Below are 26,615 nucleotides of genomic sequence, written 5' to 3'. Positions count from 1 at the left end.
ATCATGAAGTCTAAAACCACAACTCCTTAGCTGCTGGATTAGAGGCTGCACAACACACACCTGGAGACCTTTCTGCCTGTACACGAGGCAGAGGCAAATACAGAGGCTCTTGCTCAGTAAGGACTGAGTGAAAATGAATAAAGAGTCTAAAGACATGCCCCTGGCACGTGGAAGAGCTTGTCAGCCCCGTCCAATCCCGTAGTAATTACACCACTTTGAAATCATCTGGTGCTTATTTTTAAAGTGCTGTGCAATGTAATCCAGCAGCAGGGGTCAGACAGCTGGTCAGACTTTGTTTTTTAGATTGGGCTTGTGAGGGCATGCAGAGAGCTGAGCCTTTCACGTGGGCACAGCAGCGTTCAGCCAAGAGGGAGGATGCTCGGCAAGGGACGTGTCTGTGTGTGCGCAGTGAGGAGTGGGGTAGGGGTGTCTGATCGCAGGGGTGAGCAATAATTTCTGCTCTGGGGCCATTTCAAAAATTGTTGAAGTGGCCCCGGGCCACCCCGGAAGGGGCGGGGCCTAAAAGGAAAAGGGTGGGGCTACCCCCCATCCCCAGACCATGATTAGGAAACCCCTTTGCCCCCCCCCCTTCCCGTTAGGCACCCATGACCTAGAAGAGGCTTGGCACACTCCCCCACCTCCACCCCACTCAGGGCCTGGGGTCTGGGGGAGCGGGGGAAGCCTTCTCCTGCCCTGCGAGAAGCACGTGGCACTTGGAGGTGCTGCGGGCTCCTCGCAGGGCTGGGACAGGGAGAAGGAAGCTTCGCGCAGCTCCCCCTCCCCAGGCTGTGAGTGGCCTGGGGGCGGAGCAGCGTGTGAAGCCTCCTCTGCTCTCCCCCCGCTAGGGTTGCCAGATGGTTTCAACAAAAATACCGGACCCGCTTGACATGACATCACAATCGACATCCCATCTGGTTTAGAACACACCGGACAGTTCCGTTTTCTCAGTTTGTTTCCCGAACAGAAAGCTCAAATACCGTTCAAAACGGGACACCTGGAAGCCCTCCCCCCACCCTGCGAGCAGTGCTTGGTGCTTCCAAGCGCCAGGTGCTCCTGGCAGGGCGGAAGGAAGCTTCGCACGCTCCCCCACCCCAACGCGGGGGAGCAGCAGGGCCTCCGGGGGCCGGATCCACCCACTTTGCAGGCCAGATCCGGCCCATGGAGGCCCTTTTGCCCACCCTGTCTTATCGGACAGTCCCTCGACTAGTCACTTCCCCTTCCCTTTTTGAGATTAGTTTAATGCTAAAAAGATTCTGGTTTTACAGAAGCCGGTGTTGAGGGGATCTGGCTTAAATCTGGCACCCCTGAGCACCGTCTTCGTGGGGTGCAGGGGAGACAGGGGAGTAGCGGGGGCCAGGCGTGAGCCAGGAATCAGCTGATTCCCAGCTTGCACCCAGTCCCAGATACTGCATCTCTGCTTTTTACATGTATTAAGAGTGTGCTGGGGGACCCGGAGCGAGCCGGGACAGCTGATTCCCCGCTTGCACCAGGCCCACCCCTCTGTGCTTCTGCTTTTTAAATGTATTAAATACATTTAAAAGGCAGCGCCACAGTAGGATTAGCTCCCCGCTTATCGACTGTAGCTTCCCCGCTTATTGACTAATTGACGGAAATCTCATCAACTAGTGGATTAAAGTAAATGTAACATCCCTAGTGTGGCTGGAGGCTGGGGTAGGGGAGCAGAGGTGTACCTGAGGTTTTGAAGGTGTCTAACTGTAACAGACTCTGTGGCTGGATGTGTAGTTTTGTAGTTGTGTGTGTGTAGTTGTGTGGGTGAGGTGTAGAGGGCTGTGGGATGCTGTGGTCTGTATATATCTATGTGTGCATTTGCAGGGCTCTGTGTAGGGGCTATGGTTCGGGTCAGACTGTCTATGAGTCTGTAAGTGCCAGTGGGAGTCACTTTGCCGTCCATTCCTCCGTTTTCCCGGCTTCCACTGTAACGTGGCTTGAGCTGGATGGATGACTAGCGCTGTCAGGATTGCTGCTAGTATCAGTGCTGTCAGGGCAGACTGCCAGGGGGGTGGGTGGGTCCCAACTGCACCACCAACCACGTGTGCCTGGTGCCTGGGAGATGGTGCCTGGGCAGGCGGCCCAGTCCTGCAATGTCCGGTGGCTCTGTGGCTTTGGGGGGTGGACTCTGCTCTTGGCTAGCTGCAGTCTGGGGAGCAGCTCTGCAGGGCAGTGGGGATGGTTTAGTGCAAAGGTTTTACTGGAATAACTCGGTCAGGAGATCGTATCCCAGCCCTTTGCTTTCCACCCCTGCTGTTTGCCAGAGGTTAATCGTGGGCTTCCGACTGCCTGAGCCAATACCTGGGGAGCAGCCTTGTGGTGTGCACAAGCAGGATGCACCGGGACCGAGAGCTGAGCGAGTCCTGCCTCTGTCAGGCAAATCCTGACGCGGACTTCCGGAGCGGATCCCATTGTGAGCCATCTTGTTAGTCTTTAAAGTGCTGCATAGTTCTTCTTTTCTTTCAGCTAGACCAGACTAAGGGTACGTCTAGACTACAGGGTTTTGTCGACAGAAGTTTTGTCGACAAATACTGTCGACAAAGCTTCTGTCGACAAAGAGCGTCTACACTACATTCAGTTCTGTCGACAAAGCAAGCTGCTTTGTCGACATGGCAGTGTAGACGCAAGGACAGTTTACATGCAATAACGCTTTCTGTCGTCAGAACTCTGTCGACAGAAAGCGTTATGCCTCGTGAAATGAGGTTCACCAGCGTCGATAAAACTGCTGAGTTCTGTCGACGTTATGTCGACAGAACTCAGCGGTAGTGTGGACGCAGGTATAGTTTTGTCGACAAAAGTCCACTTTTGTCTACAAAACCCTGTAGTCTAGATACACCCTCACACGGCTGCATCTCTATCACTGTTACTCTCCATGTCTGCCTGTGCCTCTCTCCGTCCCTCCCTGCCCGCCCCTTCGCCAGCTGTCTGTGCGACACTCCCTCCCTCTGTACACCCTTTTCTCAGCGCCTGCCTCTCATAGACTCATAGACTTTAAGGTCAGAAGGGACCATTATGATCATCTAGTCTGACCCCCTGCACACTGCAGGCCACAGAATCTCACCCACCCCCTCCTAGAATAATCCTCTCACCTATATCTCAGATACTGAAGCCTTCAAATACTTTGAAGGCCCCAAGATGCATAGAATCCTCCAGATGTGATCTGTGCCCCATGCTACAGAGGAAGGCAAAAAACCTCCAGGGCCTCTGCCAATCTACCCTGGAGGAAAATTCCTTCCCGACCCCAGATATGGCGATCAGCTAAACCCTGAGCATGTGGGCAAGACTCACCGGCCAGACACCTGGAAAGTTCTCTATAGTAACTCCTATCATCCCTCCATTGGCCTATTTTCCCTCTCTCCAGCTCTTTGCTTTGATGGGGCTCCTGACCGCTGGTGGCTGAGCTTTCTTTGGGTTTTGTTCCTTGCAGAAATGCCAATAAGCACAGGCATGGACATGTTTTGAAAGATCCCCTTTGCCTTGGCTTTCCCAAAGCGTAGCGCTGGGCAGCAGGAGGGACCCGGCCTTTGGTGTCTCTGGAGTTCTTCAGTGTCTCATGTGAAGTCAGGTAGGGTGCCCGGGTACTATGCCTGGTGCCACATAAATACAGTAACACACCACGGCGCCATTGGGTTCTCATAAAGACAATGAGGAACGATGAACGTAATCTAAATCCATAGACAACTTGACTCGTTAGCAGAGGGGCAGTCCACAGCGTGGATCTGTGTGCACACAGCCCAGGCCGCGCCATTACCCGCTTGGTCTCCAATGCCCATAATTGCCCAGAAGTAGCCATGCCCACATCCTCCTCTTGGGCTGTGCCACCAGGGGAGAGGGGCTTTTGTCGATAGCAGCCTTGCAGTGTGTTAATAAATAGCCAACGGAGGAACAAACAACCTGCCAGTTGGCATAAGGAATGTTACCGCCACCCACCGAAATGAAAAGCCTGTATGCCGTGGCATGGGTGACGTAGGTCTGCCTACACGCATGATTTCAAGACTCCCCAAATTAGCCTAGAACACTGCGTAGAATTCAGCTGAGGCTGCAGCCTGCTTCCACGGCAATACATTAATGATGAGTCAAAGGGTTCGAAGTCTAATCACAGGGATAAAAATAGAAAATGTCTACTTATAACAATTCATTATACAACAGGTTTTCCGCCAGCCGCTCATTATCTTGCTATACAGTTCCCCCTAGCATCCGGGGCGTTCTTTCTCTCTCTCTCTCTCTTTTTGGTGTGTGTGTGATGTTGTGATGGGTAAAAATATAACTGGGTCCAGAAAAAGAACTGGTTGAATTCCTGGAGGATGGCTCCATCGATGGCTATTAGCCAAGACAGTCAGGACCCTATCCCATGCTCAGAGCAACGCTACAGCCTGCTCTCTACAGCCCAGGGTGGAAGCTCTTCAGTGCTTGTGAAACGCCTTCACTTTGGTCCTTTTCCAAACTCTTCTAGGCGTGACGTCATGGGTTTAAGAAGCAAGATGTGGTGTTTGCTTCATAGTGGGGAGCAACAGGAGCAGCTACAAATAAACCAGACAGCTGTGCTCGGGGGAGGCTGAGACGGGGGCTCTGCAGGCAGACAAGAGGCCCCAGGCTGTTGTTAGCACCTTTCCAGCCCTGCGGGGGAGGCACAGTCACACCTGTGAGGGATGAAGACACAGCAGGACGTTACGGTCCCCGGCAGGGTAACACACGTCAGCTGGTTGGGACACAGATTCCTGGGCTTGAAGGCCAGATGATCATTATGATCATCAAAATCTGACTCTCTGCAGCAAAGGCTGGAGAACATGCCTCAGGCCCTCTGAGGCTCAGGTCCTTGGACGTACAAGACTGATGCACTGCTACCTGTGCTAAGGAGGCCTGGGGGGAAGAGACAAACTCTGCCTCCTCCCCCCTCCCCGCCCGCTTGCTCCGAGGCAGGGAGTGGCTATGCCAGCACCAGCTGATCCTGGCAAGCTCGGACCTAAAGCAGTGAGCAGAGGGATATAAAGGGGAGATCTTCCTTGCCCATGCTCCTTGGTGGGGAAAGGCAGATTGTGCTGATGAGTTAAATGCCCTAGAGGTTTCGTGTCCTATGACCTTGTAGTGCTTACAAAAGATGCTGCATTGAGTCTGGGAAGATGAAGATCTCTGCCCACACAATTTGAAAGGTAAGTCCCGCAGGAGGGCCAGCTTCTCTTATGCTCCCGCCCCTCCAATGTGCTTCGCTGCCAGCCCAGCAGAGATCATCCTGAGGAGAGCCCCAGGTTCCCCTGCCCCTGCTCACACAGGTGAAGATGAAGAAGTTCCTCGCTTTGTGCGGTAATGATGGTGCTGCGAGATGTGCGCCCCTGGAGGACTCCACTTGAGGTGTCAGAGCAGCCTTGCGCCGGCGATGAGAGATTTTTGCTAGCAGTAGCTGTCTCGTGGTGTCATTAGTGTCCGTGGACACAGCCCCCTCCATTGCTTCTCTACCTGAGAATCCATCAGGTGAACTGGAGGAGAGGGGGAGGGGGAGGGTGGGGAGTGGAGCACCCACAGGGACACACATCTTGAAGAACTATCATTACTGCCCAAGGTAAGAAACTTCTTCTTTGAGTGCCATGCCTGTGAGTGCTTCACTTTAGGTGTCTGTAGAGCAGTGTCCCAATGAGGCTGTGGGCTTTCGAGTCCTGTGTTGGACATGGAGGAAAGCACAGCAAGGCCGACGGCAGTGGTAGCAACAGGGCCACCTGTGACGACGTGGTGTTTCACGAAGACGTGCTCCAGAGCCCAGGTTGCAGCTCTGCGAATGTCTCTTAGTGGGACATTTTTAAGGAATGCTGCCAAAGCTGCCACAGCTCAAGCGGAGTGTGCTGGGACTCCCTTAGGGAGGTGCTTCTTGTGTCTTATGCAGCAAGCGTATACATAGGCAGAGATCTGTTTGGAGAGCTGTTGAGTGGAAATCGCAAAACCTCTGGCCCATTCTGCTATGGAGATGAACAGTCTTGTGGAGCTGCGGAATGGCTTGGTCCTGCCAAAGTAGAAGGCGACAACTTGTCTTACGTGGAGTGTATGGAGAGTTGTTTTGAGTGCATCCTTGTGTGTTTTAGGAAAGAACGCAGGGGAGTGGATGGGATCGTTAATGTGGAACGTGGTGGCAACTTCTGGCAAAAATTTAGGGCATGGTAATAATATAAATGTATCTTACGTGAAAATAGAGTAGGGAGGTTCTACCATAAGGGTTCCTATTTCTTCAATATGTTTGGCTGATGTGATTACCATCAGGAATGCAACCTTCATCAACAGGTGGGGAAGGGAGCAGGTGGCCAAGGGTTCAAATAGGGGTCGGGTAAGGCATTTGTGGACATGATTAAGGTCCCATAATAGTGTAGGTCACTGCACTTCTGGGTATATGTTCTGGATGCTTATGAGAAGCATTTGGTAGTAGGAAGAGCAAAGATGGATGAGCCGTTCACTGGTTCATGAAAGGTTATGATGGCTGCCAGATGAACTTTAAGGGAGATCATGGCTATTCCTGATTCTTTAAGGTCCAATATGTAATTTAGTATTGTAGATTGGGGTGCCCTGATAGGAGACAGCTGTTTGTGTTGACACCATAGGGAGGATCTTTTCCACCTGTGCAGGGAAGTATTTCTGGCTGTGGGATGATGGCTATTTATGTGTTTGAGCTTATCTGAGCAGGTTTCTTCCCCATGGTGGAACCATGGAGGAGCCCCACCTTTGAGCCAAAGAGTACTGGGGTTTGGGTGCAGCATGTGGGTCTGGAGCTGTGATCAGCTTATAGGCGGGAACACATACAGGAGTGATGTGCTCCATGTGGTAAGGAAAACTTCTCCCTGTGACCCTGGTTTGAAAACCTCTCTGGAGTAGACGTGTGGGCATTCGTGCTTTGTTAAGTAGGTAGGATATGGTCAAAGTCTTGTTGTTGTGAATGCACCAATTCCATAGCTCAAGAGTGTGAAATTGGGCTCCTCCTGGCCGAATTGTATAAAACATGCATGTGGCATGGCCAGTGAGAATGTGCATGGTCTTGTTTCAGATTAGTAGTAGGAAGTGATGACAAGCATTGAATACTGCCTGGAGTTCCAGAAGATTGATGTGCAGGTGGGATTCAGATAGCGACCAGTTGCCCTGGATACCGGGTGATCTAGGTGAGCACCCCATCCTCTGAGTGATGCGTCTGCAGTGATGAGTGATGGAGGGTCTTGTTGAAAAGAGATGCCTGTCAGAAGGTTTGGAGTCATGTAGGGAGATAAGTCCCTGTGGTGGAAGCATGACCTGCCTGCCTAATTTGTGGTGAGCAGCAAGGTTCCCTGCAAGCTGTGTACCTGCATGAGCGTGCAGCCCTTTCCTGAGCCCTGTGCAAAGGTTCAGAGCTCCCCATGCAGGCAGGGAGCTCAGCTGATCGGCTGGGGGAGGAGGAGCAGAGCACTCACCCTCTCGGAGGAGCAGAAGCATGCCTGCTATAAATGGAAAAGCTGGCTCCAGCAAAAGATGATCTGTGGGCTGGATCCAGCCACCAGAGCCTCAGCCGGCTCCCTGCCTGCCCCGCACCCACTCGGCACTCCGGAAAGCTGGGTGCAGGGCCACGTGTGTGTTTCTGAACACTGAGAGCCTGGAGGGAGGGGAGACAGGCTTCCCATGCTGCCTCCACCCCCTGTAGCTCCCATTGGCCGGTTTCGACCGATAGCAGCTGCCTGTTTTCAGGAGAGGCAGCATGTAAAGTGCCCTTCTTCCCTCATCCCCCGGCTCACAGCATTCAGTTTAGAGCAATAAACATGGCTCCTGCAGCTCCCCTGAGCATGTACAGGGACTGGAAGGCAGGGACCCTGGCTAAGGAACCTGCTTGGCTGCTGACTTAGAGTCAGGTAAGATCTCCCAGCCAGAGCCTCTCTCTGGCACCCCAGCCTCTCTCTCTCTTCCAAACCCTTTGCCCCCCTTCTGCCCTCCTACCCCATGTAACCCAAACCTTCTGCACCCCTCCTCCAGCCCCCATGCAGCTTCCCAGACACTGCATCCCCTCCTATACCCCTCCTCAGGTCATAACCCCCTCTCAGACCTTACACTCCAATCTGCTATCCCTGGTCACAGCCCCAATCCCTGCACCCCCTCCTGCACTCCTGACCCAGGTCACAACCCCCTCCCAGACCCTACACCCCCTCCTCACCCCAGTCCATTGCCCCAGGTCATGATCCCCTCTTAAGCCAAATTCCCTCCCAGATCCCACACCCCAATCCCTTACCCCAAGCTCCCTTCCCTCCATCCCAGACCTCTGCACCTCCCCTCCATTAGTATCATGGAAGAGTGCAGCCCTCAATCACTTACCAAATTCTTGGAGTGCCCCCCCAATCAAAAATTATTTCCCATCCCTGTGTTAATGGTTTAAGATAAGAAAGAAAAAGATTCTTTTAACAGAATTTTTTTGAGTGTTGCAGATAACCTAAAACTCTGATCTTAATTATTTTTTTAAAATCTTGTGGTACTAATTAATACATGGTAAAATGTATTGCATTAAGGCCAGATCTTTGCTATCTGATAGAGTTCTGGCTCTTATCAAGTACTGGGTATGAAGCTGGATGTTTTGTAGGATGAAACCTTGTTTGCAAGATCTTTGAAACATGCATCTCTGTGTTAGAAAGGCTGATGGTAAATGTACTGCATGTCTCAGAGGGGTAGCCATGTGAGTCTGTAACTAAAAAAATAACAGTGGTTCTGTAGCACCTTAGACTAACAAAAATATATAAATAGCATCATGGGCTTTCGTGGGCACAACCCCACTTCTTCAGCCAAAGGTAGTGTTAATTTTCTTTTTATTTGATTTCATATTAAATAATCATAAGCATTGTGCCTTGTTAGTTATCTTTTGTTTTAATATACGTTCTTCCACACCTATGGACTATTTAAAATATATATTTATATCTGGGGTTTTTGTTTGTACTTGTGGGTGCACTACCTCAATATTGGTGTTGCACATAAGAAATTTCAACCCGCCCAAAAGAAAATTCAACCTGCCTAAGGGAACGTCTAGACTACATGCTTCTGTTGCCAGAGGCATGTAGATTAGGCTACCAGGCATAGGAAAATGAAGCAGCGATTTAAATAATCGCCGCTTCATTTAAATTTACATGGCTGCCGCGCTGAGCCGACAAACAGCCCATCAGCTGTTTGTCGGCTCAGCGCAGTAGTCTGGACGCACGGGTGTTGACATCAAAGGCATTTGTCGACCACCCAGGTAAACCTCATCCCAGGAGGCATACCTGGGTGGTCGACACCCGTGCGTCCAGACTACTGCGCTGAGCCGACAAACAGCTGATCAGCTGTTTGTCGGCTCAGCGCAGCAGCCATGTAAATTTAAATGAAGCGGCGATTATTTAAATCGCTGCTTCATTTTCCTATGCCTGGTAGCCTCATTTACGTGCTTCTGGCGACAGAGGCATGTAGTCTAGACGTACCCTAAGAGTGGAACATAAGAACATACAAATGGCCATACTGGGTCAGAACAACGATCCATCCAGCCCAGTATCCTGTCTGCCCACAGTGGCCAATACCCGATGTCCCAGAGGGGGGGAACACAACAGGGAATCCTCACGTGATCCCTCCCCTGTCACCCATTTCCAGACAAACAGAGGCTAGGGACCATTCCCACCCATCCTGGCTAATAGCCATTGATGGACCTAACCTCCATGAATCTATCTAGCTCTTTTTTTCAACCCTGTTAAAGTCCTAGCCTTCACCACATCCTCTGGCAAGGTATTCCCCATGTCGCAGGGGCTGTGAGCGACTGTGGTTATGAGTGTTGCAGGCATGGTGAATCAGTGTTAAAGCAATATTGCCCTGTCTTGTGTGGAGTCCAGGAGTGCTCCTATGAACTCTAGAGTTTGTGTGGGCTCCAGGGTCAATTTCTGTGTGTTGATCTGGAGGCCAAGACATTGAAAGAGGTCCATGGTTGCACACACCATGGTTACCATTTCATGGCACATCACAACAGCTGTGGTGGTGGTTGGGGCCCCTCTGTCAGTGATGTCCATGGTCGCCTGTAGGGCACTTTGGGATACTGTCTGGAACTCTTTAATGATGGATTGCAATTGAGGACGCTTGTGTTCTGGCAAATCATTGAGCAGCTCTGTAAGTTTGGTATAATCAGAGTAGTTGTAGTTGGCCAGGAGAGCCGAATAATTTTAACACAGAACTGGAAGGTGGTTGGTGAATCTATTTTGTGCCCAAAGAGGTCTCGACATTTAGGGTATGTCTAGACTACATGCCTCTGCCAACTGAGGCATGTAAATTAGACATACCGACATAGTCAATGAAGCGGGGATTTAAATATCCCTCACTTCATTAGAATAAAAATGGCCGCCACGTTGTGCCGGCTCAGCTGTTTGTCAGCACAAAGCAGCAGTCAAGACAGGGATCAGTCGGCAAGGAAAGCCTTTGCCGACCAATCCTGTAAACCTCATTGCACGAGGCATAAGCAGATGTCTGTCTTGGCAGTGCTGGCTGTGCCCGGTACCTCCGCGGTACTGACTCTTGAAGAGCTTGGCACTGAGGACAGAGATCTTGCAGGGAAGCTCTCCTGTTTTGAGAGTCCTGGGTAGGAGGACTGAAGCTGACTTCTTGGAACTATTGGAATCTTGAACCTTGCCTCTGCTTGTGGTTTTGTGAGACCCTGCGGAAGGTGTTCCTTTATTGGGCTGTAGGGATTTCTCCAGCAGAATCATCTCCAAGTGGAATTCCCTATCCTGTATCACCCTGGCCTTAAGGTTGTTGCAATGTGGGCATTTCTGGGGAATATGGGCTTCCCCATGGCACTGAACACATGCAGCGTGGCCATCAGAGACTGACATGGCCTCTCGGCAGTAGTCGCATTTTTTAAAACCAGCATAATGTCCATTGCAGAAACGGCGTGTTATCCGAAGAGGCCGGTGGGTTGGGAGGGGGAAAAGAAAGTAATATTTGTTTTAAACTGGAGAATTAGGGATAGAGGTGAGGAGAATAACAACTTTTTAACATCTCTTTTGACATGTTAGGGGGAAGCAGTCAGGACTGCCCGGAGGCTCTGCCTGCTGCCAAGGATGGTAGAGAAGGAACTGAAGGGGCCATGTCATGCCAACAACACCACGACTCTGCTTCTGTGCGTGCACAACATGCTACCGCTGGGCACTGCTACCAAAACTCTCTGATCGCCGGCAGTAGGATGCATTGACATCCAAAGTGGAGCACCCACAACGGCAGCATTCAAAGGAGCAACTCGCCCTGTCTCCACTAGGGTTTTAAAACACCTCAGTGAAATGATCTCCCATGCTGAGGCCTAAACACCAGTCAAGCCCCCACAACAGGGCCTACCTGGAACTTAAGTGATGAACTGCCTGCCCCCCCCCCCCCCATTGCATTTCATCATTTCTGACAGGGTGCCGTTGTGCCCAGAGGCCATTCAAGCCTGGATTGTCAACTACATTCAACCAAGGTGTGGGGACTTCCTCTGAGGAAGGAAAAAATAGTCTTGGATCTTTAGGAGCTTAGGTGCTTGAGATGCCCTTATATCTGCTTTCTGGGTCACCACCGCTGGTTGCTGTGGAAATATGTAGTTTCAGTCTGACACAGGATTGTGACTTCAGGTGTTGAGAAAGCTACAGGAGCAGATGAACTCTTATAAGAAAGAGGCAACCTATTTTCATGCAAATGTCCCTGATAATAAAATCAAATCTGAGGGAACAAAAAGGCAGAAATGATCCTATCTATGTGATTGTCCCTAAATAGCATGTTTTTCATAGTTCCCCAGGAGATGTCATCTCTTCTGGAGGGGGAACATGTTAAGTAGGTCAGAGGAGAACAGAAGCAGAGGGGGAGGGGGAAGGAGTATCAAAAAAGAGATTTGAAAATGAAAGGGTAATTTGGAGAGGAAGGGTTGTGTGAGACCTCCATTGCTGTTACAAGGCTCTCAGATGCACCAACAGCAGGTCAGCTACAAACTCCAGCGTATTAAATTACTCAGAAGAGTTAGTAATGAGAGAGTCAGGGGGCTGGGACTGATTTAAACTGGCCGGTGTCATTCCATAGCCTTGAGGCAGAGTGTTCAAATGGCTGGCCCACACTCCGCAGCCCCACCTGGACCTCTGGCCCAGAACAAACCGAAGCCCCAGAGCACTTCTGAGTGTGCGGGGCCTCCACAACCAGGTGGTATGTTTGAAGGATGGGTTATTGCCTCCGGAGAATATTCATGGAGTTGAGAATTTGTTTTGCCCTCTTGGGATGCCCTGGAAAACACTAGGGCTGTGTCTACACTAGCATGAATTTCCGGAAATGTTTAAAACAGAATAGTTTTCGTTATAAGTATTTCCAGAAAAAGAGCGTCTACATTGGCAGGCTGCTTTTCCGGAAAAGACTACTGGGCTGTCTACACTGGCCCTTTTCCAGAACAGTGTTCCGGAATAAGGACTTAAGCCCGAGCGGGAGCAGCGTAGCTTTTCCAGAATAGCGGCTGATTTTGTACAGTAGAGCGTCGTTGCTTTTCCGGAAATTCAAGGGCCAGTGTAGACAGCTCGCAGCTTAGTCCGGAAAAGCGGCTGATTTTCCGGAATAAGTGGCCCAGTGTAGACACAGCCTAAGGCAGCTTGGTGGTGGTGCATTGTGAATGTCAGATTTCAAACTGGGGTGGCTTGCCTGGCTGGATTTGATCGGCTGATTGGCTGGATTTTCTGAAATGGGATGGCAGGGATTGTAGACCCACTCACTTAGAATCCTGCATGAAACTTCTGGCTCATACCTATTGACTCATTGTGGCAGGTGAGGCTTGTTATAAAGACCTGTGCTATAAAAGGAGGGAGTGGGGCTCAGGGGAGAAGGAACTATGGAGCTAGGACAGGAGAATCAGGGAATCATAGAACTAGAAGGGATCTCGAGAGATCATCAAGTCCAGTCCGCTGCCCTCACGGCAGGACCAAGCACCATCTAGATCAGGGGTGGGCAATAATTTTTGGTCGGGGGCCACTCCAAGATTTTGGCAAGTGGTCAAGGGCCGCACTTTTCTGTGAAAGTGGGGTCTAGGATGGAGAAGGGGAAGGGCCTGGTGTGCAGGAGGCAGCTCTGATTTGCTGGCTGTTTCAAGCCAATAGGAGCAGAGAATTGGGCTGGGGGCAGGGAGATCACACAAAGCTTCCCCCGTCCCTGCAGAGCAGAGAGACACAGGGACTGTGTTTTAAACTGCAGCAGCTGCGTGTGCCTGAGGATCCCGGCAGAGTGGTCCGTGGGCCAGATCCGGTGGCATGATGGGCTGGATCTGGCCACCACGCCATATTTTGCCCAGCCCTGATAGATGCCTGTCTAACCTGCTCTTAAATATCTCCAGTAATGGAGATTCCACAGTCTCTCTAAGCAATTTATTCCAGCAATGAACTACCCTGACAATTAGGAACTTTTTCCTAATGTCCAGCCTAAACCTCTGTTGCTGCAGTTTAAGCCCATTGCTTCTTGTTCTATCCTCGGAGGCCAAGGAGAACAATTTTTCTCCCTCCCCCTTGTAATACCCATTAGGTACCTAAAAACCACTCTCATGTCCCCTCTCAGTCCTCTCTTTTCCAAACTAAACAAACCCAGTTCTTTCAGTCTTCCCTCATAGGTCATGTTTTCTAGGCCTTTAATCATTTTTTTTTGCTATTCTTTGGACCCTCTCCAATTTCTCCACATCTTTCTTGAAATGTGGTGCCCAGAACTGGATGAAATACTCCAATTGAGGCCTAATTAGCACAGAGTAGAGTGGAAGAATGACTTCTCTTCTCTTGCTCATAACAATCCTGCTAACTAATGCATCCCAGAATCATGTTTGCTTTTTTTTTTTTTTTTAAAGAATAATAGAATCATGGGGATGGAAGAGACCTCACAAGGTCATCAAGTCCAACCCCCTGCCCAAAGCAGGACCAACCCCAACTAAATCATCCCAGCCAGGGCTTTGTCAAGCTGGGATTTGAAAACCTCTAGGGATGGAGACTCTGCCCTTCTGTTTTTCCTAATATCCAACCTACACCTCCTGCACTGCAACTTGAGACCATTGCTCTTCATTCTGCCATCTGTCACTACTGAGAACGGCCTCTCTCCATCCTTTTGGAACTTCACTTCAGGTAGTTAAATGCTGCTAACTAAAAGTAGTTAAAGGGGTTATTTAGTCACTCTTCTCTTCTGTAGACTAAATAACCCCAAATCCTCAGCCTCTCCTCATAGGTCATGTGCTCCAGCCCCGTCTCATTTTTGTTGCCCCTCACTGGACTTTCTCCAATGCGTCCACATCCTTTCTGTAGTGGGGAGCCCAGAATTGGACACAACACTCCAGATGTGGCCTCACAAGTACCAAATAAAGGGGAACAATCACTTCTCTAGATCTGCTGGCAATGCTCCTTCTATTGCAGCCTAATATGTCATTAGCTGTTGTAAAGGACAGGGGGAATGCTGACCAGCAGGGTTGCCAGATGGTTGAAACAAAAATACCAAACACTCCCCCCCCAAAAAACAGGAAAAAATTCTGTTGAGGGGGGGGGGGAAAGGGAAGGGGGAGTCCAAAGTTGTTAAGCCAAAAAAAAAGGGACTCCAATTAAGCCAAAACAAATTAAAATAAAACAGCATTAAAACAACATGTCCCCTTTAAGAGTGAGTGCAGGGATAGGAACAGGGGAGCGGTTGAGCACCAAGACCCAGGGGAAGCATTGTTTCCCCTAGGTCTTTTGGCAGGCAGCCATTTTGTGCCAGCAGCCTGGGGGAACCAGGCAAGCATGGGGGCTGGGGGTAGGTTGGGCACTGAGTGTTTATAGGGTTGCCAGGTGCTCGGCATTTTTGCCTCCTGACTGGGGAAAAATTCAGAAAATACTGGGCATTTTAGGTGTCCAGTATTCTCTGAATTTTTTTACCGAACAGGAGTTGAAAATACCGGACTGTCTGGGTGAATACCAGACACCTGGCAACCCTACTAACCAGCGCCCGGTGACTAAGAGGTAAACTCAGATAGCTAGCAAAGGTGTTGGCCAGGGGGCCGAGAGAACCAGTCGAGATAGAGGGTTGAAATTTGAATTGGATATAGGTTCCCTGCCTGCTTTCTTTGTGTGGGAGAGAGAAGCCAGGAGTTGAGACACACAGAATGATTTAAAGCCAGGCAGGACGACCATGCCTCCAAGGAATTCAGGGCAAGGGAGTGGACTGAACGAAGAGAAAAATAGAAATACGTAAAAGAGAAAAGTGAATTCAGTCACATTCAGAGTAATTTTTCTTTATGTCATAGTTTGGTTTGAACTGCTCTGTGTGATTCTATGCCTCCCCTCCCCAATTACCATCTAAGCATTGTTCCTAGATTGTTCTGTGTTTTAATTTGTTTTCCTTAGCTGCTCTGTAACATCTAGCAACTAAGTATGCTTTTGCAAGTTTATCATTTGTTTTGTAATTAAAATCACTTGTTTTTAAGGTGATGAGTTGATTCTGTTGCATAAAAAGCCTCCGCCTGAGCTATTACTTGATTTTACACGTGCATTTTCTGGAAATACACTAAACTGTAAGGTCCTGCCAACACATGAAAAAACCTGCTGCCTGCATTGCTGGGGTGGGGGCAATTGTCTTCTAAGTCACTTCGTTGCTGATGGTTTGTCTGCATTGCATTTTACACTCTGCAACTCTTTGTAATCTTTGTTAAACCTTGCAACTTGCTGTAATCTTTGTAAAACCTGGAAACTTGTAACTCTCTGCAACTTTGCTTTATAAGTTCAGACACTTACTGTAAGCTGCAACTTTGTAACTCTCAGCCACTTTGCTTGTACAGTAACTTGCTCTAACTGCATTCTCCTGAGTGAATGAAGAGGGGTGTGTGTGTGTGGTTTTGAAGTTGCAAGGCTGGGCACATGGTGATGAGTCATCAGACAGCTGCTTTGCTGGACCAAGGGAAGTCTGGGCATGCTCTCTGGTGGCAAAGGTGGATGAGTCACAGGAGCTATACAGAGACAATAAAAGGAGAGCGCACATGGCAGAAGGCCCCTTTTTACCCTCTTCCTGAGAAGCTCCTCTTCCTACAGCCAGTTTCCAACATGGTTTGGCTCCTTCTGCAACCCGTAGGCCTGTGTAAGATGAGTGCCCGCCGGCAGGAATGAATGTGTGTGAATGAGTGAATGACTGGAGGGGTGTGTGTGCTTGTTTGTGTGTGTGAGAGATAGCTGGTTCCCTCTTCAGTTTAAACCTTTGGTGGCAGCTCTGTCTTCTTTAGTTTATCAATGAACCCAGTTTATCAATGAACCCACGCTAGTGTCACCCTGGGAGGTCTCCAGTGGGAATTTTTTGGGGTAACAGATTCTTGGGTCCTGGAAGGTCTGTCTGTGGGTATCTGCAAGTCTCTGACTCAGGGGTCAGCTGCCAGAGACTGCAGCTTGTTTTTCTCTTTTCTTTTATCAAGCTCTTTTGGGGCAAAAGACCTTGGGGTGCCCTTGGGGTGATTTCAAGTATTCCCCTCGGGTTTTTAAGGATCAAAAAGCAATTGATGGTGTCAGCAATTCCCCAAAATCTGGGTATTATGATTCTGGGGGAAAATTTTTTGTGACCAGCACCTGTAGAGACAAGGTTTTGAAGCTCTCTTGTGGGCCCTCAGCTTCTCTGCTCTGTGACAGAGTGAGGAACAGCCCTGACAGGATTCTTGGCTACAAGGGCACCCTGTTGACTCCTACCCAGCTTCTCATCCACTGGAATCCCCAGGGCCTTTTCTGCAGAACTGCTGCTTAGCCAGGCGGTCCCAGCCTGTAACAATGCTTGGGATTCTTCCATCCTGAGTGCAGGACTCTACATTTCTCCTTGTTGAACCTCAGAGTTATTTTGGCCCAAACCTCCAATTTGTCTCAATCACTCTGGAACCTATCCCAGCCCTCCAGTGTATCTACCTCTCCCCCTAGCTTAGCCAGACCCATACGTGGGGAAGGGAGGTGGCTGAAGGGTATGAACGAACCCCCTCATGGTCTCCCATGGGGCTGATCCCGGCCAGGCTGTGAAAGTCTGGGGCAGCATGTTGCCCCAGCTTCTCTCCTCCTTGCTCTGGCTGGCTGGGGAAAGGCTGGGGCTGATTCCTCCCCCTGCCGGGAGTGGGACTGGGCCCTGCACACCCCTCACTTTATCCTGCCAGCTCCATCTGCAGCTCCCAGTGCACTCCTCAACACTGATACCCAGCAGCCTACAGTGTCTCCAGTCAGATTCAAGTGGCAGCCACCCCCTTTGCTGGCTGCCAGCCACCGGTCCAATCAGAGATTACAGAGAAAGGCACCTGCTGCCAATGCCTGGCTGGCATTGAAGGGAAGGGCCCCGGCCCTATGGGAGATGTAGTCCCACCCCCATCCCTCCACACTGCCCGACATGGGGAGTGAAACAGGGGAGGCAAAAAAGGACTACAACTCCCAGCATGCGATGCAACTCTCCTGTGGTGCTTATGACAAGCCAGCCCGGTGGGTTGGGTGGGGTGGGGGCAGAGTATGGACCAGGCCTCAGCAAAACATCCTCCAGGCTGGCAGCAGGGAGCCTCAGGCAGGTTCCCTGCTTGCTCCCACCCCCCAGCACACTGCTGAGAAAAACTGCTGCAGAGCTTTATTTGAACAGCTGTGAGCTTTCATGTACTGAGCCTGCACTCAGCACAATCCCATTGGCTGGTTTCCAGCTAATGGGAGCTACCTGTTGTCAACAAGCAGCTTGCAAAGCACCCTCCCCCCTCCCCTCAGGCTCCTAGCTGTTCAAAAACCACGTGGTCCCTGCAGTCAGTTGTGGTGGTGGGTCAGGACATCTGCTTTAGAAGGCTGCTGGCTTGGAGTCAAGCAGGTAAGTCTCCCAGCCAGAGCCTGCCTTTGGCACCCCAAACCCTCTACCCCTATATTGCCTCCCAGATCCTGCACCTCAATTCCCTGCTTCAGGTCACAACCCAAACTCTCTGCTCCTCCTCCTGCAGCATATCTTCTCCCAGATCCTGCACCCCAATCCCCTGCCCCGGGTCATAACTCAACCCCTCTGCCTTCTTCCTGCACCCCAATCCCCTGCTTCAGGTCACATCCCAAACTCCTCCACCCCCTCCTGTACCCCAGTTGCCTTGCCTAAGTCACAACTCAAATCCAAACCCCTGCATCCTCGTACCCTAACACGACTGCCTCCTTCACCCAAACTCCCTCCTAGACCCCACCCCTTCTCCTGCACTGCAGGCTCCCTTCTGCACCAATCTCCGTCCCAGGCCCTGCTCCTCCTCCATTAATATGAAAGAGCGCAGCCCTCGATCTCTTTCCAAATTCTTAAAGTGCTCCCCCCCCCCCATCAAAAATTATTGCCCGCCACTGGTACAGGCTAACTCTGCACACCGCAAAAGTGGGAGGCCTCTGAGACTTTCATTCCAAGTCCGGGTCTCAAAGGTCTCATAGCGAGCAGAGTGGGGGGCTGCTGCTCTGCTTAGTGTCCTCCTAATCGCAGCAATAGTGTGAGAGCCCCTGGTCCACCAGGCAGACAGGCTGCGCCTCAGGATGGGTGGTGGGACTGGCTGGGGGGGCCGCTGACTGTATCAGAAAGGGCCCCCCCAGCTAAGGTGAGTGCCTCAGTCCTTGCCCTTTGCTGTCTGGGTATAGAGGAGGGGCCATGGCTTCTCTAGCGGGAGCTGTTGGTCAGTCACAGCTTTGTAATGTCAGCCTCTGTCCCCCCCCCCCACTTCTGAGGGGTGATTCCCTGCTTCACTGCTGTCACCTCAGCCCCACATTCTAGTCTCACAGGGAGTGAGGGGACCATCCCTCTGGGTGGTGGCGTCTGATTCTGTTGCAGTTTGCTCAGAGGGGGGCGAGAAGGGACAAGCAAGTTTGGAAATGCTCTGAAGCTCCTGCACCTCACCAAGCCATTACTTGTATTGGGTGCCCCGGGCCCCACCCTCAGAGGAAACCTGCACAACAGCTGAAAAAATGAGCCTGGGAACTTAAATTTACATCTTTGCTAGAGGCTACAAAATATGCCGGCGCATGGGGGAGGGAGGCTCGCCGCTCCTGCCTCCCCACAGCTGGCTGGAGCATGCTTACTTTGGGAGCCATGGGGGGTGCGCTCCCACCTCTGCGGTCCACATTTACAAAAACAGCACCCCCCCCCCGACCCCAGAAATTCCTGCTACCGGCCTGTTAGTGTCATCTGCAAACTCGCTGAGGGTGCAATCCATCCCTTCAGCCACATCAGTAATAAAGATGTCGAACAAAATCAGCCCCAGAGCAGGCCCTTGGGGCACTCCGATTGATACCGACCGCCAACCAGCCATCGAGCTATTGATCACTGCCTGCTAAGCCCGACAGTCTAGCCAGCTTTGTATCCACCTTACAGTCCATGTATCCAATCCAGACTTCCTTCACTTGCTGGCAAGAATATTGTGGGAGACCGTAGCAAAAGCTTTGCTAAAGTCAAGGTGTATCTCATCCACTGACTTTCCCACATCCACAGAGCCAGTTACCTCGTCATAGAAGGCAACCAGGTTGGTCAGGCAGGACTTGCCCTTGGTGAATCCATGTTGCAACAGGGTCACACTGCTGACTCCTATCTAGCTTGTGTTGAGTTGCCCAGAAGGCTCTAAATGGGAGAGTCCAGGCACTCACACTTGGCCCGAGAGGGGACACTCCTAAGAGGTGAGCGCTGCCCCATTACAAACACATTTCAACCTCCCATTTCTGCAGCTCCTGGCATAGCTCCAGTCCTGCCTTTCCTGGCACCAGCACCAGACCAGGCAGGTTGCAACTGTTCCCTCTCCCCCACCCTTCTGATGTTTTGGAAGGAATAGCTCAAAACTCAGACCTGGGCCATACTGTACCTCTGACGTCTCACTGGGCTTCAGGGACAGATCTGACTCAGCGGCCAGCACTCCTCCAGCTCCTGGAGACGCCCTTCATGAAGATCTGGGATTTGGAAAAAAAAGGGGGAAATGTCATTACTTGGAAGAGAACACGGTGGCATCCTCTCTGGACCACCCAGGCCTGCCCACCTGCTGATGCCAGGCAGTGTCTCTCTATTGGTGTCAGTGGCATTGTACTGACTGACACTGGGCTGAGGATCTGTCCCTCTTTATTTACTGCCCAACCAAACCGACCTAGAAAACTCTGGAGTCCACAAGGAAGATGACTGCCAAGCCCCAGGCCGCCTCAGGTATCGCTTCATCTCTAATAATTATGCTCCTAGCAAACTGGCAATAAGCCTCTATGATCAAAGTTTAAATGAATCCCCTGGATAAACCTCAAGCTGTTGACTCTGGATGCCAATATAAAAATGAGGCAACAAAAGACCTGAGCCCGCATCACAGAAGCAGATGTACCGCAAGACAAGAGCACAACCAAGCCCAGGATATTGCAGCACTGAAAAAGTTCCTCACCAACCAGCTGGATTCAATCTCCAAAGATATCTGTAGCCTGTCTAAAGATGTGTGTGATAGAGAATCGTGAATGGCTCGCTTCGAAAATGGAGCAACAAAAGGCAGCTACTGAAACCAGGGAAATCAAAGAGGAAGCTGCTTCCTTAAAGCTTAGACTAGACAAAACCAGGACTCAGAAATCAGATCTTGAAGGAGCAACCTCCACATCTTGCGCATTGCTGAGGGTCTGGAGGGGAAGGGTATTACAGTAAAACCTGTGTTATCCATCACGCTCGGGGATTAGGGTGTTCTGGTTATCTAAAAATTCTGGTTATCTGAGGGTCCGATCAACCTAGGAAAAACCAATGGACAATAATAGTAAAACTCAGGTTTTTAATATTGGTAGTTTTGTAGTGTGAGGCAGTTGGTCTCACATTTCTATTTTGAGTTAAAGATGATTAGTACTTCTTAAATAAAAAATTAAGCCAATCATGGTAAACCAAGCCAGGCCTGTGCGCCTGAAGATGTGCCAGTATTGTGGCTGGGGGCAATGCCGGTTAACAAAGTTTTCTGTTTCACAGAGTGCCAGATAACAAACATTTCACTGTAGTAGCTTCTTCAAAAGCTGCTCCCTGACACACACTCAGCCCCTGTTGGATACTGACAGGCTCATGTTATGCCTGGTACTAGACAGGGTTGGGGAACCTACGGGTCCAGCCCCACGGAAAGTCTCTGAGCCTCAGTGCCCTTGCCCTGCTGTGGGGCTGGAGTGCAAGAGTCAGCTTGCCCCATGGCCGGGGAACACTCTGAGCTTGTAGGAAGCCAGGTCAGTCAGTTTTTGTTTTGTTTTATGGGTTTGTTTGGGTTTTTTGGGAGCCACAGCCTCTCACTTGTGTGTGGCCGTGGCTGATTTTTCTGTGGGTTAGTGGCCCTCCCACCCATGTGCTAGAAGGCAGGAGTCTGGCCAGCCCATCACGGTCAAGCTGCAGATGTGCAGTGCTAAGGTAATGGCAAGGAATGCTGCTGTAAAAGCGGGAATCCCTGTACAGATAGGCCAGAACGTGGCTGTGTCCTAACTTCTCAGCTGAGGGCTGCGTTCAGTGGCAGAAAGCAGCTCCTGAGGGGAACCAATGTCAGATACAGCAGCAAGTCCCCTCCCACCCTCACCATGCAGTTAGCAGGCACCATAAGGCTGCAAAACCCCTTCGGCAGCTTGGCAGCAAGGGCGCCATTTAGGGAGTTAGGGGGTGCAAGTCCCTAGCAGGACACTGTCTCCTGCCTCCCCTCTACCCAGGAACGAGCAATGCAGGCCACGTGCTTTGTTCACTCCTCTCCCCCTCCCCTTTGCTCTCCAAGGTGGGAGGACTGTAGGCTCACAGAGCACAAGAAAAGGCTCAGCCCAGGCACACGGCTGCCTGGCTCCTGGCTGAAATCAGGAGCAGCTGGGCTGGATTCACAGCTCCTGAGATATTGGTTCCATCTTGGCAAGAACAGAAGGGCAGCAGCAAATGCAGCGCACACAGGGGAGCAGTCAGGGTGCTCGGTGGCCTCCCTGGGCTTCTCAGCCGTCCAGACAGAAGCTACCTGCGCTGCTGCCCCTCCCCCGGCTAGACACCCTCCCCCCCCTCAGTCACACTGGCTGAAAAATCAGCTTCCCCCCACCCCCGCTGGCTTTTCTTTGCTCTGCCCACAGGGCTATGTCTGGCAGAGCCAACAGCAGAGCTGGGCACCTCTGCAGCCCTTTTTTTCAAATTCATTGAGACAAGCAGGCTGAGGGGATGGTGGGTGGGGAAGGAAGCTGCAGATTTCATCATGAGCGGCCCCCAGCCTCACAGGCTGCTCTGTGCCGAAGGCTGGGAGGAGCAAGCCCCTTGTGACACCAGCAGCCACGAGGCTGCTCAGGCAGAGTGGGGCTGCTGCCCCAGGCACAATCAAGTTAGCTCAGCTTTGGAAATTCGGTGCTTCACGGCAGGAGCAGCAGAGCTAAGGAATGGCCCCCGGGATCTCTCCCTTCTCTCACAGAACAAACATGAGCAATCACCCCACAAACACTGCTCCAATTACATTGGCAACTTTCCCATTTCTTCTGGTCTCTCCAAGTTTGGGGGGAATGGCAGATTCAGACTAACACGGCCACCCCTCTGGTACTTGAACACCCCGTGGTGGACCTCAATTCGTCCATTTAGTTCCACTTGTCTTGAACTTGAAGTGGGTTGTGCCCACAAGAGCTCATGATCCCATCTACATTGTTTGTTAGTTTCTGAGGGTATGTCTACACTACCCTCCTAGTTCGAACTAGGAGGGTAATGTATGCATACCGCACTTGCTAATGAAGCCCGGGATTTGAATTTCCCGGGCTTCATTAGCATAAGCGGGGAGCCGCCATTTTTAAATCCCCGCTGCTTCGAACCCCGTGTAGCGTGGCTACACGGGGCTCGAACTAGGTAGTTCGGACTAGGGTGCCTATTCCGAACTACCGGTACACCTCGTTTCACGAGGAGTAACGGTAGTTCGGAATAGGACCCTAGTCCGAACTACCTAGTTCGAGCCCCGTGTAGCCGCGCTACACGGGGTTCGAAGCAGCGGGGATTTAAAAATGGCGGCTCCCCGCTTATGCTAATGAAGCCCGGGAAATTCAAATCCCGGGCTTCATTAGCAAGTGCGGTATGCATACATTACCCCGCTAGTTCGAACTAGCGGGGTAGTGTAGACATACCCTGAGGGTGTGTCTAGATACAGAGCTTTGTTGACAAAGTGGACTTCTGTCGACAAAACTATACCTGCGTCTACACTGCTGCTGAGTTCTGTTGACATAACGTTGACAGAACTCAGCAGTTTTGTCGACAGCTGTAAACCTCGTTCTACGAGGAATAACGCCTTTTGTCGACAGAGTTCTCTCAACAGGCATTATTGCGTCTACACTGTCGTGTTGACAAAGCAGCTTGCTTTGTCAACAGAACTGGATGTAGTCTAGATGCTCTTTGTCGACACTATCTGTCGACAAAACTTCTGTCGACAAAAGCCTGTAGTCTTGACGTATCCTAAGGTGCTACAGGACTATTCGCTGTTTTTTCAGTTAGGCTATGCCTAGACTGCAGGCTTCATTCGGAAGAAGCTTTTTTGGAAGAGATCTTCTGAAAAGTCTTCTGAAAGAGAGCGTCCACACTGCCAAAGTACATTGAAAAAACGATCTGCTTTTTTGAAAGATAGCGTCCATTCAATGTGGATGCTCTCTCACATGGAAGCTGTGATTACTATGGACATAGTGGCCACCAGGGCACCTGTGCTTTTTCCTCTTCTTTCGAAAGAATTTCCTCATCCCTGTCCACACACACCTTTTACAGAAAGAGCGCTTTTGGAAAAAGGCTTCTTCCTCATAGAAAGAGGTTTACCAATGTTGGAAGAAACCCTCTGTTCTTTCAGTTTTTTTCAAAAGAACGCAATTGCACTGTGGACTTAATTGAAGTTTTTTCGGAAAAAAGACTGCTTTTCCAAAAAAGCTCTGTAGTGTAGACATAGCCTTACAGACTAGACAGTTACACAAATGCTGATCCCTCAGCAAGGTGATTACACTCTTTAATTCTAGGACTTTCTCCCAGAACATCTTCTAAAGAGCTACTGGGGTTTTTTTTTTAACATGTGCGAATGCAAATAAATGCTGCCCTAAGCCGCCATCCATGTTATAGCTGTGTGTCTGCTGTGCTGTGTGTCCTTCTCTCTCAACTGCTCAGTCATTTGAGCTCCTGTTTGCTTACTGTGTAATGTGTCTGAGGGTGGTAGTGTCTCACAAACTTGAATCCCTTTACTGAATGTCATGGAGGTGCTGTTTATACTCTCAAATCCTTCTTAGAGCAACACACCAGGAACCTCCTTCTGCTCTGGAGTGTCATTTGTTTTTCAGCAATTTATTTACTTGTAAGCATTCCTGGAAGAAATTAATGCTCTCATTCACCTCTTCACAATTTAAAAAAACTTTTAAAAAATAACAACAATAATTGCAAGGCTAAGCAGTTTTTAAGCAGATTTTATTTATCGCTGCTAAAGATAGTGTACAAAATATCAAACTTGTGTAAATGCTCCCAAACTGACACCTCAACTTTTGGGATTGGAAATACCTTCTTGTTGATTATTATAAATCTACAAATACACTTAAATTATGGCTTTAATTGGTATTTCTTATATTTTATTCTTTATTTAAGAATTAGGAACTCTGTTCCTCTCAGTTAATGTCTAAGTTATCACCTGCAAAAAAACCATCCCAACAACAACAACCCCAAACAAACAAAAACCAGGAGTTTTCAGGTGTTTAAGTAGTCTCTGGAATGGAATCATGGTTAAAAACTGCCTCTCCCCCCCCCATACACCTCCCACACACACACACCAAAATCTGAAATGGCACCCTGGCAGACAATTGGTTTTTTTCGTAGATATGGCAATATTCACTTATGTCATTTTCTAGCTCCTAGCAGACATGGAAGCTGAGACCTCCCAAAGAGCAAGACTATACATGTTTCTCTACTATTCATTCATCTTATTCCAGAACTGATTTTTGATGTCCCTTCAGAAGTGATTCCAGCATGCCTAGAAGCATCTATTGATCATATATTAATTTTAGATCATGCTACAATTGTACCTGTAATGGTTATACCACATTAATATCTTCCAGGTAGAAACTATACACTGTGCTACTAAAAAGATGCAAAGTTTTGTTCCATAGTTGATGTGGTCATCTCTATCTTCATACAAGATAACATGATACCAAAGAATCATAGAGCTGGAAGAGACCTTCCCCCAGGTGGTCCCCAACGTGGTGTCCGTGGGTGCCATGGTGCCCACTGGGCCATTTCTGTGCGCCCACCGAGTGATAGGGGCCGACCCCGCCCCCAGGCATGTGGCGCATGGGCAGTGCTGGACCCTGGGCATGCAGCGTATGGGTGGCCCGCCCCCGGGTACATGGCGCAAGGGCTGTCCTGGCCCCAGGCGCGCGGAGTATGGGCGTCCCCACCCCTGGGCACGCGGCCCAGGAGCGGTGCCGGCCCCGGGCGCGTGGCGTATGGGCAGCCCCACCCCTAGGCGTGCAGCACAGGAGCGGCACTGACCCTGGGAGTGTGGTGCATGGGTGGCGCCCGCAGTGGGCACGCGGCATATGGGTGGCCCCGCCCCCGAGCATGGGTGCGGCTCCGCCCCCGGGCGTGTGTGCGGCCCTGCCCCTGTGTGCTCGACATGTGAATGGCCCCACCCCTGGGCACCTGGTAGCCCCAAAAGGTTGGGGACCACTTCCTTAGAAGACCATCAAGTCCAGCCCCCTGCCCAAGGAAGGACCAATCCCAATTAAATCAACCCAGCCAGGACTCTGTCAAGCCAGGACTTAAACACCTTTAGGGATGGAGACTCCACCACCTCCCTAAGAAATCCATCCCAGTGCTAAACCACCCTCCTAGTGAAATAGTTTTTCCTAATATCCAACCTAGACCTCCCCCACTGTAACTTGAGCCCATTGCTCCTTGTTCTGCCATCTGTCACTACTGAGAACAGCCTTTCTCCATCCTCTTTGGAACCTCCCTTCAGGAAGTTGAAGGCTGCTCTCAAATCCCCCCTCATTCTTCTCTTCTGCAGACTAAATAGACCCAACTCCCTCAGCCTCTCCTCATAGGTCATGTGCTCCAGGCCCCTAATCATTTTGGTTGCCGTCCAATGCATCCACAACCTTCCTGTAATTGGGGGCCCAGAACTGGACACAATACTCCAGATGTGGCCTTACCAGAGCTGAGGAAAGAGGAATAATCACACCTATGGATTGACTGACAATGCTCCTCTTAATGCAACCTAGTATGCCATTAGCCTTCTTGGCTACAAGGGCACACTGTTGACTTATGTCCAGCTTCTCATCCACTGTAATGCCCAGTTTTTTTTCTACAGAAATGCTACTTAGCCAGTTGGTACCCAGCCTGTAACAATGCTTGGGATTCTTCCATCCAAAGTGCAGGACTCTACACTTGTCCTTGTTGAACCTCATCAGATTTCTTGTGGCCCAATCCTCCAATTTGTCTAAGTCACTTTGGACTCTATCCCTTCCCTCCAGTGTGTTTATCTCTCCCCCTAGCTTAGAGTCATCTGCAAACTTGCTGAGGGTGCAACCCATCCCCTCATCCAGGTCATTAGCAAAGATGTTGAACAAAACCGGTCCTAGAACCGAACCTTGGGGCACTCCGCTAGAAACAGACCGCCATCCTGACATCGAGCCGTTGATCATTACCCTCTGGGCCCGACCTTC

The 26,615-nt window shown here is 50.4% G+C and overlaps 1 protein-coding gene across 1 annotated transcript in view; it reads right to left on the bottom strand.

Moving 5' to 3' along the window:
- The window catches only part of DLGAP4 (DLG associated protein 4), a 316,182-nt gene that overhangs the window by 137,074 nt on the left and 152,493 nt on the right, over positions 1-26,615 (bottom strand). Inside the window, exon 2 of the mRNA XM_025186419.2 lies at positions 19,808-19,892. The gene's annotated coding sequence lies outside the window, so the exon portion shown is untranslated. The remainder of the gene's footprint in view (positions 1-19,807; positions 19,893-26,615) is intronic.

This window comes from Pelodiscus sinensis, chromosome 18, assembly GCF_049634645.1.
Source record: "Pelodiscus sinensis isolate JC-2024 chromosome 18, ASM4963464v1, whole genome shotgun sequence".
NCBI lineage: Eukaryota > Metazoa > Chordata > Testudines > Trionychidae > Pelodiscus > Pelodiscus sinensis.
Note: the sequence above shows the minus strand (reverse complement) of the source record. Positions and strands in the feature narration are given on the sequence as shown.